This window comes from Physeter macrocephalus, unplaced genomic scaffold (assembly GCF_002837175.3).
Source record: "Physeter macrocephalus isolate SW-GA unplaced genomic scaffold, ASM283717v5 random_35, whole genome shotgun sequence".
Taxonomy (NCBI): domain Eukaryota; kingdom Metazoa; phylum Chordata; class Mammalia; order Artiodactyla; family Physeteridae; genus Physeter; species Physeter macrocephalus.
Genome location: NW_021145322.1, coordinates 1 through 10,558, shown reverse-complemented (window position 1 = coordinate 10,558; position 10,558 = coordinate 1). Strand labels below are relative to the sequence as shown.

The 10,558-nt window shown below is 43.4% G+C and overlaps 1 long non-coding RNA gene across 1 annotated transcript; it reads left to right on the top strand.

Moving 5' to 3' along the window:
• The first annotated feature begins 2,497 nt into the window (after nucleotides 1–2,497).
• Nucleotides 2,498–10,514, top strand: LOC114484801 (uncharacterized). The gene is made up of 3 exons (XR_003678125.2): nucleotides 2,498–8,144; nucleotides 9,213–9,301; nucleotides 10,273–10,514. It is a non-coding gene; the product is annotated as an uncharacterized lncRNA (long non-coding RNA).
• Nucleotides 10,515–10,558: the final 44 nt, after the last annotated feature.

The following is a 10,558-nucleotide window of genomic DNA, read 5'->3' as shown; positions in this document are numbered from 1 at the left end:
GGACCTGTATTACGGGAATTCAGAAAAGGGCGTGGCACTTTGGAATTTTCACTTGGTAAGTATTTATTGAGTGCACAAAGGACAGGAATGAGAACCACGAGCCAGGCCATGTCCTAGGCCCCCGTCTTCAGGTAGCTCATAGTCAAGTAAAAGCTGCCACCGGCATAAAAACGATACAGGTAAGTACCACAAGAATGATTCGGACCTGTATTACGGGAATTCAGAAAAGGGCGTGGCACTTTGGAATTTTCACTTGGTAAGTATTGAGCATCTACTGTGTACCAAGCACTGTTCTAGGCTCTAGGGATAGAGCAATGAACAAGACCATCCGTGTTGTTGCAGAGTTTGAACCAGGGGAGGGGAGACAACCAGCTGCTAAGTAAAAATAGAGATGGGGAGGAAAAATCAGAGTGAGTGAACGGGCAGGCAGATTAGCAAAGTGGGGCCAGCAGAGAACTAACATTTGATCAGAGGGAGGCACAAGGAATAGCAGGGGCGAAGATCCGATGGGGACAGTCCCTGATGTGTGGGTGGCACAAGGAGGCAGAGGTGGCTGGCCCAGACTGAGCAAGGGGAGAGCCCCAGGAGCTGAGGTCAAAGAGGTGCAGAGCAGTGACAGGATCTGGGCTGGCCTATCAAAGGATCAGGAGATTGCTGTGTTCTGAATGGACTGTAGGGGGACTAGGGCTGTTAGAAAGCTCTTTCTGTATTGAAGGCATTTTTTATTTATTTCAAAAGCACTTATATGAGGCTTTCTGTGTGATGGATGTTGTTATGCACTTTACAAATAATAACTCATTTAATCCTCAGAGGCCCGGGGAGGTAAAACCAAGGTCACACAGCAGAGAGACACAGATGCTTAGTGGGCATGAGAAGAAGAAAAGAAAGGAGTCGGATGATGCTAAGATTTTTAGCAGCATCAGCACTGGAAGGATTTGCCATTGATTGATCTGTGGAAGATTGTAGGGGGAGGAGCAGGGGTTTAGGTGTTTTTAGGGGGAGGAGCTGGTAACAGTCAGTTTGGGGCAAGTTATGTTTGAGATGTCTTTTGGAGACTTAAATAGAGATGTCAAGTAATCAGATATGAAAGTTTGGAGTTGGTGATAAATTTATGAGAACTGTCAGCTAATAAATGATATTCTGAGGTACTTAAAAGCACGAGACACCTAGGTGAGCTCGCTTAGGAGATCAACGTAGAGAGAAGAGGTCAAGAAGAGAAAGAGGAACCAGCAAGGAGCCTGAGAAGGAGTAGTGACCTAGGAGGAGGGAAGAAGACCTAGTGACCTAGGAGGAGGGAAGAAGGTAGTGTCCCTCCTGGAAGCTAAGAGATAAAAGCATGAAGGAAAGTTTTGTGAAAGAAGTGACATTTGAACTGTTTAAATGAAGAAAATAAGATTGAAAGGAAGCCTTGCTATTCAAAATGCATTACCTGTATTTTCTCATTTAATCCTCCTTACAACCCTATGAGGGCAGTGCTGTTATTTCTATTTTACAGATGAGGAAACTGAGGCACAGAGAGGTTAAGTAACCTGCCTGAGATCACACAGCTAATTTTTTCAAAGCCAGGCAGTCTGGGACCAGAGCCCACACTCATAACCCCAGGTCTGATTATGTCGCTTCCCTCCTCAGAAACCTTTAAGTTCCCACATAATAAGCGGACTCAGGAACCAACCCAGAACTCAGAGACAGGTTACTCCATCTCTCTCACACATCCCCATTTCTGCTGCTTTTGATGCATCTGCTGCATTTTTGACTGTCTGGCATCCTCAGCTTGCTTATAGCCCTATTCCCTCAACATTTCAACCGGCATGGGGTTCAGCCTGGTGACCTTTGTCCCTCCTTTATTCTCTGCATCAGCTCATTCTATTAACTGGCAGATTCTTTTGTGTTTCATAGTTCAAATCCCAAGACAGAATCCAGTTAACTCATCTTTTAATGATGACATCTCATTGGACAGGTCACTGGCCAGCCCACAGATTGGCTGCCCACAGGTCAGATCCCACCCCTTGACCGGTCAACTGTTGCTGTGAGCATGGGGGCATGTGGCATTAAACACAGCTGCCTTTGAGGGCCTGTGGGTAGGAGGCAAACGCCATTAATATTTTTAGTACTGTTTCTTCTTTCCTCTTTCCAAAACCTAATCTCCTTGGAGTTCACACTATCATATTTTTCAACCTGCCACCCCTCCTTTTTCTCATGAACTGACCTCCACCTCACCTCCTGCACCTTACCTTATGACTTGAGCATCTGTAAGCATAATCCATGAGATATCTTATTTTTTTCTTTATTTTTAATTGAAGTATAGTTGATTTACAATGTTGTGTTAGTTTCTGGTATACAGCAAAGTGATTTAGTTATACACATAGGTATTCTTTTTCATTAGAGTTTATAACAAGATATTGAATGTAGTTCCCTGTGCTATACAGTAGGACCTTGTTGTTTATTTTATATATAGTAGTTTGTATCTGCTAATCCCAAACTCCTAGTTTATCTCTCCTCCCCTTTCCCTTTTGGTAACCATGAGTTTGTTTTCTGTGAGTCTGTTTCTATTGTAAATAAGTTCATTTGTATCATATTTTAGATTCCACATCCAAGTGATATCATATGGCATTTGTCTTCCTCTGTCTGACTTACTTCACTTAGTAGGATAATCTCTAGGTCCATCCATATTGCTGCTGCAAATGACATTATTTTGTTCTTTTTTTTTTGGCCGTGCCACACAGCATGCGAGATCTTAGTTCCCCGACCAGGGATCGAACCGGAGCCCCCTGCAGTGGAAGTGCAGAGGCTTAACCACTGGACTGCCAGGGAAGTCCCTTGTTCTTTTTGATGGCTGAACAATATTCCTGTGTGTGTGTATGAGTGTGTGTGTGTGTGTGTGTGTGTGTACACCAGATCTTCTTTATCCATTCATCTGTCGATGGACATTTATGTTGCTTCCATGTCTTGGCTTTTGTGAATAGTGCTGCTATGAACATTGGGGTGCATGTATCTTTTCAAATTACAGTTTTCTCTGGATATATGCCCAGGAGTGGGATTGCTGGATCATGTGGTAATTCTAGTTTTAGTTTTTGAAGGAACCTCCACGCTTTTTTCCATAATGGCTGCACCAATTTACATTACCACCAACAGTGTAGGAGGGTTCCCTTTCATGAGAAATCTTATTGACTTCTCACCGATTTCTTCCCCACCATTGAGTTCCCCCGCCCCCAAATACCCAACTCCCATGGTCTTAAAGCAGACTTATTCTCACCAGGAATTTCACTATCTCAGAAAACACAATCACAAAATCTCAAATCTGACTCTAACATCTTTACTGCAGTATCACACACAAGCATTTCTTCAACCTCATCCAGACCTGCAAATCTTTTGACTCTGCCGGATTTTTGCATTTATTTTCCCACTGGTACTCACTGCCCTCCTCACCCATTCAGTCATAATCAATATACTCACTTCCTTGCAAAACCCCATAACCCCTTTGCCCCTCTCTTTTCTTCTAGCTTGCCCAGCTCTAGTTAAACCCAGCTCTTCCCCTACTCTTTACCTGTATCAGAATATCTGAATATTGCTGGAAAATTAAAACTGGCAGATGTCACTTTAAGTTGACGTCCATGAATTTCAACTGAACCCTCAGTCCTGCCTAACCTTCCTACTGTATTTTCCTGCTGTATTCAATTCCCCACACTCTACAAGGATGGTTTTTCAATCTTCTTCCTTTGTCCCCTTCTCATCCTTCACTCTAAGCAGATGAGCTTGCCTCATACTTCACAGACATGATAGAGTCAGACAGGAACCCTCTCCTCTACCAAATATCTGCATCTTGCCCAGGTTTTCTGCCTTCCCTGCTTGCTTTTTTTAATTGAAGTATCGTTGGTTTACAATATTGTGTTAGTTTCAGATGTACAGCAAAGTGAATCACTTACACGTATATATATATGCCTTTTTTCAATTCTTTTCCATTATAGGTTATTATAAGATACTGAATATAGTTCCCTGTGCTTTTTTAAAACTTTATTTTATTTACATATAGGTGATTTTCAATGTTGTGTTAATTTCTGCTGTACAGCAAAGTGACTTCATTGCACATACATATACATTCTTTTCCATTATGGTTCATCACAGGCTATTGAATATACTTCTAGTTCCTTACTCTGGATTCCCTTCCTTAGTCACTCATTTCTCCCCCTATCCTGGATCATTCCCACCTGCTTTAAAAAATTCACCAATATTCTAAAAAAATGTTTTTAACAACAAAAAGCTCTTTGATCCCACATCTCCTTCCAGCCACTCCCCCATTTATTTGCTCCCCTTAGCAACAAAACCAGAGTTCTCTGCAGTGGCTGTTTCCACATCAACTCCAGTTTCTCCTTAAATCAGTCAGGCTCGAGTTTCTGCCTCCACCTGTTGATTTGGAAACTCCATGATGCAGAAGCCAGTGGTCACTTCGGGGCCTTGTCTTACTGCTGACCTCTTGGTATTATTATTTTTTTAAATATTTATTTGGCTGTGCCAGTCTTAGTAGTGGCACGTGGGATCTTCATTGCCGCGTGCGGGATCTTTAGTTGCGGCATGCAGGATCTTAGTTAGACGACCAGGTATCAAACCCGGGCCCCCTGCACTGGGAGCGCGGAGTCTTAGCCACTTGACCACCAGGTAAGTCCCTGACCTCTTGACATTATTACAGTTGGCCGCTCTCCTCCTTGTTACACCTCTCTTGGCATTCAGGGTTCCTCTGAGTTCCCTTTGATGCCTCCGCTTCCTTTGCTGAGGGCTCAGTTCTGGGGTCCCTTCTTTTCTGTATCTAAATGCTGTTTTAGTCACTGTGGGTCTTCAGCACCTGGAACATAATAGGTGTTCAGTGAAGTTCTGTGAAATAAGATAATAGCATCTGCATCATAGGATTATTGTGTGAATAAGTGGACCAAGAATGAATAATAAAGTAATGGCAACTTTTAATTGAGTGCTTACTATGTGCTAAGCTCTTTTCATGTATTATCTCACTGAGTCTTCCCAACAGTCCTTTGCGCTAGGAATTCCTATTATTACCATTCTGTAGAAGAGGAAGTTGAAGCTTAGTTAAATGACTTGCCTAAGTTCACACAGATAATAAGTGGACAAGGAATTTCCTGGCGGTCCAGTGGTTAGGACTCGGTGCTTTCACTGCCAAGGGTGCAGTTTCAATCCCTGGTCAGGGAACTAAGATCCTGCAAGCTTCATGGCTCAGGCAAAAAAGTAATAATAAAAACCTTTAAAAAAAATAATAAGTGGATGAACCCATCCTCACTTTGGTCTTTCTGACTCAAAGTCAATTCTCAGAATCACTAAATTGAGATCATATGTAGGAAAGTGCTTTGTAAACAGCAAAAGACGATGTTACTACAGTACATAGCAGCACACAGCATGGCAACTTGCACATAGTAGGTGCCCATGAGTGTTTGCTGAATTGAGGCAGGGTGGGAAGAAGTCCGCACCAAGTAGTACCATCACCCGAGGAAGGAAGAAGCAATCTTGAGGACCTCGGAGACTCAAATCAACCTTGCACCATACGCTGAATCTTTTGTGATTCTCCTCAGCTAATACAAGACACGTAAAGTGGGCATTACCCAGACATTTGCCCAACATGGTTTCTATCTTTCCTCCTTCAATTAAGTCTCCACAGCTGGAACTGTTGGGTTAATAAATGCACAGTCATTCCAGGGGGCTGGGGCTTGTTTAGCTCCTAAATCATCTCTGATTTTAACAGGCCAGAGCATGCTTCCTGAGGTGGGGATCTTCTCAGATTACTAACAGTGGTTTTAGATGTTTTACTGTGTCTCTGGAGATAGGAAAGAACCCTAGAATTAGCCAACTTTTGACCCCTCACTACACTGAATTCTACAGACAAGGGGTTTAAACCATATCTGTATTTTAAAATTTTACTGAAGTATAGTTGATTTACTTTTTTACTTTTTTTAATTTTATTGACCATATCCCTTGAACATTCTACCTCCATATACTAAAGTTTTAGTGGGATTCAATGTAAGGATCTTCATTAGGAAGAGTACCAGGAGGGAAAATACGACGCCTGGTAATTCCATCTTCCCCATCTTCAGCCGGGTTAGTGGTCCTTTCTACAACTTAACCCTTCCTCGTTCTCAGATGTTTAGTTTGCGTGGAGTTGAGCCCACCCCCAGCTCCTGAGGACAGGATCCTGATTGACTGCAGCCAAAGTGTGGCCTTGATTTGAGGATAGGCCCTTGACCTAATTTGGGCCACAGTGCTCCCTGTAGAACACTAATTAAACTCTGCCTGAAGGGGGATGGTCCATCAGGTAAATGTGGGAAATGCACTAAACAGTATTCTCGCTCGGGGATTCTCTTTTTTTCAAGAACCTCAATTATCCCATCTCTCCCCAGAGTGTTGAATTACTCCTTCTCAACTAGATGATTACTGTGGTTTTAAACATGCATAAGTGTCTCATATGTTAAAAAAAAAAAAAAAAAAAAAAAAAGAAGGAAGAAAGAGAAAGAAGGAAAAAGCCTACATGGATCCCTCTAGCCCACCACCCTATCTCCTGTCTTTCTCAGCTACAGAATTGTCAGTATTTCCTCTCTCCACTTCTGCTTCCCCTTCTATTCCATCCCTCCTCCACAGAAATGACCCTCAGGTCACCCCTGCCTCCATGTCGAAAAGCGCATGGATGTGTTTCAATCCTCAGCTCCTTTGACTCCCCAGGAGTACTTGACACTATTGGTCACTTCTTCCTCCTTAAAGCACTCTGGTCCACGGGCTTCCATGACATCGCATGACTCTCCTGGTCTCAGTCCTACCTCTCTGACTGCTCCTTCTCCGTTCTTTGCAGACTCATCCTCTTCTACGCAACCCCTAAATGATGGGGTTCTCTCCTCCTCTGACTTTGCGGCTTCTCCTTAGACAATCTCATCCACGCTCACGGCCTCGGTTACCAGCAGGCCTCAGTCACGTCCCCACCCCTGGAGCTGGCAGGGATGGGGACCCCGTAATGGGGGAGGGGAACTGTTTCCCACGTAATGGGGAGGGGAATCAGGGTACTATTCACAAAAGAAGGAGAAAGGGATGCTGAAGAGCAGAAAAAAAAAAACAGATGGTCCCTACAAGCATGCATTCTGGGTAAGCTCATGCAGATTATCGAAACAGGCTCCTTTTGGGTCGCAGAAATTTCTCATCGTTGGAACCCTAAGCAGGACTGAGTACAGGCACCCAAAATGCTGATTTCCTCTGTAGACAGAACACTGTGTGGTTTGCAAAGGAGGCAGCCTCGGCTAGACCACTGAGATCAACTTTTCCCACCTACAGCATCCTGAAAGAACACGTAGCAAGAAGGTGGAGGGAGACAGACCACTAGCACTTCACTTCTTTTAAACACACCCCATAGAGACACATATGTAGAGAACAAACGTATGGACACCAAGGGGGGAAAGTGGCAGGGCGGTGGTGTGATGAATTGGGAGATTGGGATTGACATATATACACTAATATGTATAAACATATATACACTAATATGTATAAAATAGATAACTAATAAGAACCTGCTGTATAAAATAAATAAATAAAATTCTAAAATTCAAAAAACAAACAAAAACACACTCCAAAGTCATCAGTGCCAAGGGGATGCTTTGTCTGAGGTTAGACATCATCCTCTCGGGGCTTTTGTTTTTTCTTTTTTCTTTTTTCTTTTTTTTTTTTTAATTAATTACTTTTAGATTTGGCTGCACTGGGTCTTCGTTGCTGCGCACGGGCTTTCTCTAGTTGCAGCGAGCGGGGGCTACTCTTCGTTGCAGCGCGCGGGCTTCTCATTGCGGTGGCTTCTCTTGTTGCGGAGCACAGGCTCTAGGCGCGTGGGCTTCAGTCATTGTGGCTCGCAGGCTCTAGAGTGCAGGCTCAGTAGTTGTGGCACACGGGCTTAGTTGCCCCGTGGCATGTGGGATCTTCCCGGACCAAGGTTCGAATCCATATCCCTTGCATTGGCAGGCGGATTCTTAACCACTGCGCCACCAGGGAAGTCCTGTTTTGCTTTTCTAATAGGTACCTGGGAGAACTCACAGCTGCCTTCTGCTGGACTAGAAGTATTTGTATCCTGACCATCTGCGAGGTCTTGCTCAGAGTTAGAGAAAAGCTTCTCAAAGGTGGGCCAGCTGTTGGAGCTTTAATATGCATATTTGGGAGAATTCATATTTAGTTTATTAAGCTGGCTGGCCAGCTGCCCACTAGGCTTGGGATGACCTCTACAATGCATCTAAGACTAACCCTTCAGACTCAGAAGAATGGTCACCTCCTCGTTCATGCAGTATTTTCTGCCTGTCCCCTCAAAAGCTGAGTTTGGGGCTTCTTTCTTTGTGTTCCTATGGAAATGCTGTACTAGGTACACCTTTTCCCTTGTAATTTGCCCCTACTGCTCTCTGGGCTCCTTGAGGCAGGGACCATGAGTCACATCACAAGCAATTAGGACAGAGCTGGAATATGGTGCCCTATGAATGAAGCCCATTGTTCTCTGCATCTGTGTCTCTATTTCTGCCCTGCAAACCGGTTCATCTGTACCATTTTTCTAGGTTCCACGTATATGCGTTAATATACGATATTTGTTTTTCTCTTTCTGACTTACTTCACTCTGTATGACAGTCTCTAGATGTGTGTCTTTTTGAATTATGGTTTTCTCTGGGTATATGCCCAGGAGTGGGATTGCTGGGTCATATGGTAGTTCTGTTTTTAGTTTTTTAAGGAACCTCCATACTATTCTCCATAGTGGCTGTACCAATTTACATTCCCACCAACAGTGTAGGAGGGTTCCCTTTTCTCCACGCCCTCTCCATCATTTACTGTTTGTAGGTTTTTTAACGATGGCCATTCTGACCTGTGTGAGATGATACCTCATTGTAGTTTTGATTGACGTTTCTCTTATTAGTGATGTTGAGCATCTTTTCATGTGCTTTTTGGCCATCTGTATGTCTTCTTTGGAGAAATGTCTATTTAGATCTTCTGCCCATTTCTTGATTGGGTTATTTTTTTTTTATATTGAGCTACATGAGCAGTTTGTATATTTTGGAGATTAATCTCTTGTCGGTTGCTTAATTTGGAAATATTTTCTCCCATTCTGAGGGTTGTTTTTTTGTTTTGTTTATGGTTTCCTTTACTGTGCAAAAGCTTTAAGGTTAATTAGATCCCACTTGTTTATTTTTGTTTTTATTTTCATTCAGCTTTATATTTTATTCAAGAGAACCATTGGAGTGCAGAGCGTACGAGGACCTTGTTGAGGTTGTTAACGCCTTGGACCAGGCTAGACATGGTAACCTATTTATCTAGGACAATCAATGCCACTGTAGTCAGAAAGGCTCCATATTTGGGCCAGAAAGGAAAGCAAAGACCAAAGGCAGAGAAGTGATGGCAAGTATTCAGTCTGGTAGGTAAAGTGACTAAGTGGAGAAAATGAACCACCAAGTCTAAAGGTAGGCACACTGAGAGCCAAATGCAAAGGGGAAAACTGCAGGGCATGGTGGGACAGGGTGATTCAGCACAGAGCAATGCCAGTAGTGATGGGATCCATTTCTAATATTCATTGTGCTACCTTCTTTATAGCTTAAAACTGCCAGATAGGATCAGACATACTTGGTCTAAGATCCTGTAAGATCTGGCCCAGTTGAAAACCTATATGAGAAAACTCTGATCGCCAAAGATATCTCTCTGTCAGGCACCATCTCCTGGACAGCTGGCATGGCAGTTCTGTTAGGCTTTATCTTGATGACATTTTGTTCTCTGCCCCACACTACTCATGATTGCTACAAGTATGTAGCACTACCAGGCTACAGGGTCACCTTTTCCATTTCCTCTTCCTGGGCACAAGCACTGTCTACATTTCCTAGCCTCCCTTGAGTTAGGTTGTGGTCATGTGACAGGGCTTTGACGAATGGAATGTGGGAGGAAGTGAAATGGGCCACCTGCAGGTATGACCATCAAATGCCCCTTGGGACCTACCCTGTACTCTCCCTCTCTCTTTGTTCACGAGCCAGCAGAATGCTCCTTCATTTTGGAGCCAGCCTGTATTCCGTTCAGGAGAGTCTACTGAAAACATCCAGTCAGACTGTGTCTTAGGGGGAAAATAAACCTTTGCTGTAAGCCACTGAGCACTGAAGGTTGTTTCAGCAGCTAGCACTCCCCTGACTAATACAGGTCTAAAAAGCTACCCATGATAGCTTCCAACATAGCAGGAAATGATTGGGATGATAATATTTAAGCAGGATTTCCATAAATGTGTTACAGGTACCTCAAGGTAGAGCCAGTGAAGATGGACAAAGGTCACATCACTACAGAAAGGTGAGCCAGGATTTGAATGGAGTTCTGTCTGATCCGAAAAGCCTATTCTTTTTTCACTTCTCCACATTACCCCAAATAAAGAGGTGTTCAGATGTTTTGAGTGATGATCATAATGATGACAGACTCTAGGATTCTGTGCAATTTGCTCCCTGGCATATTTGTGCTACATATTCCTGCAGCACGTCTACCACTTCCCACAAGCCAGTGAGGTTGGATACAATAGCATCCTGTA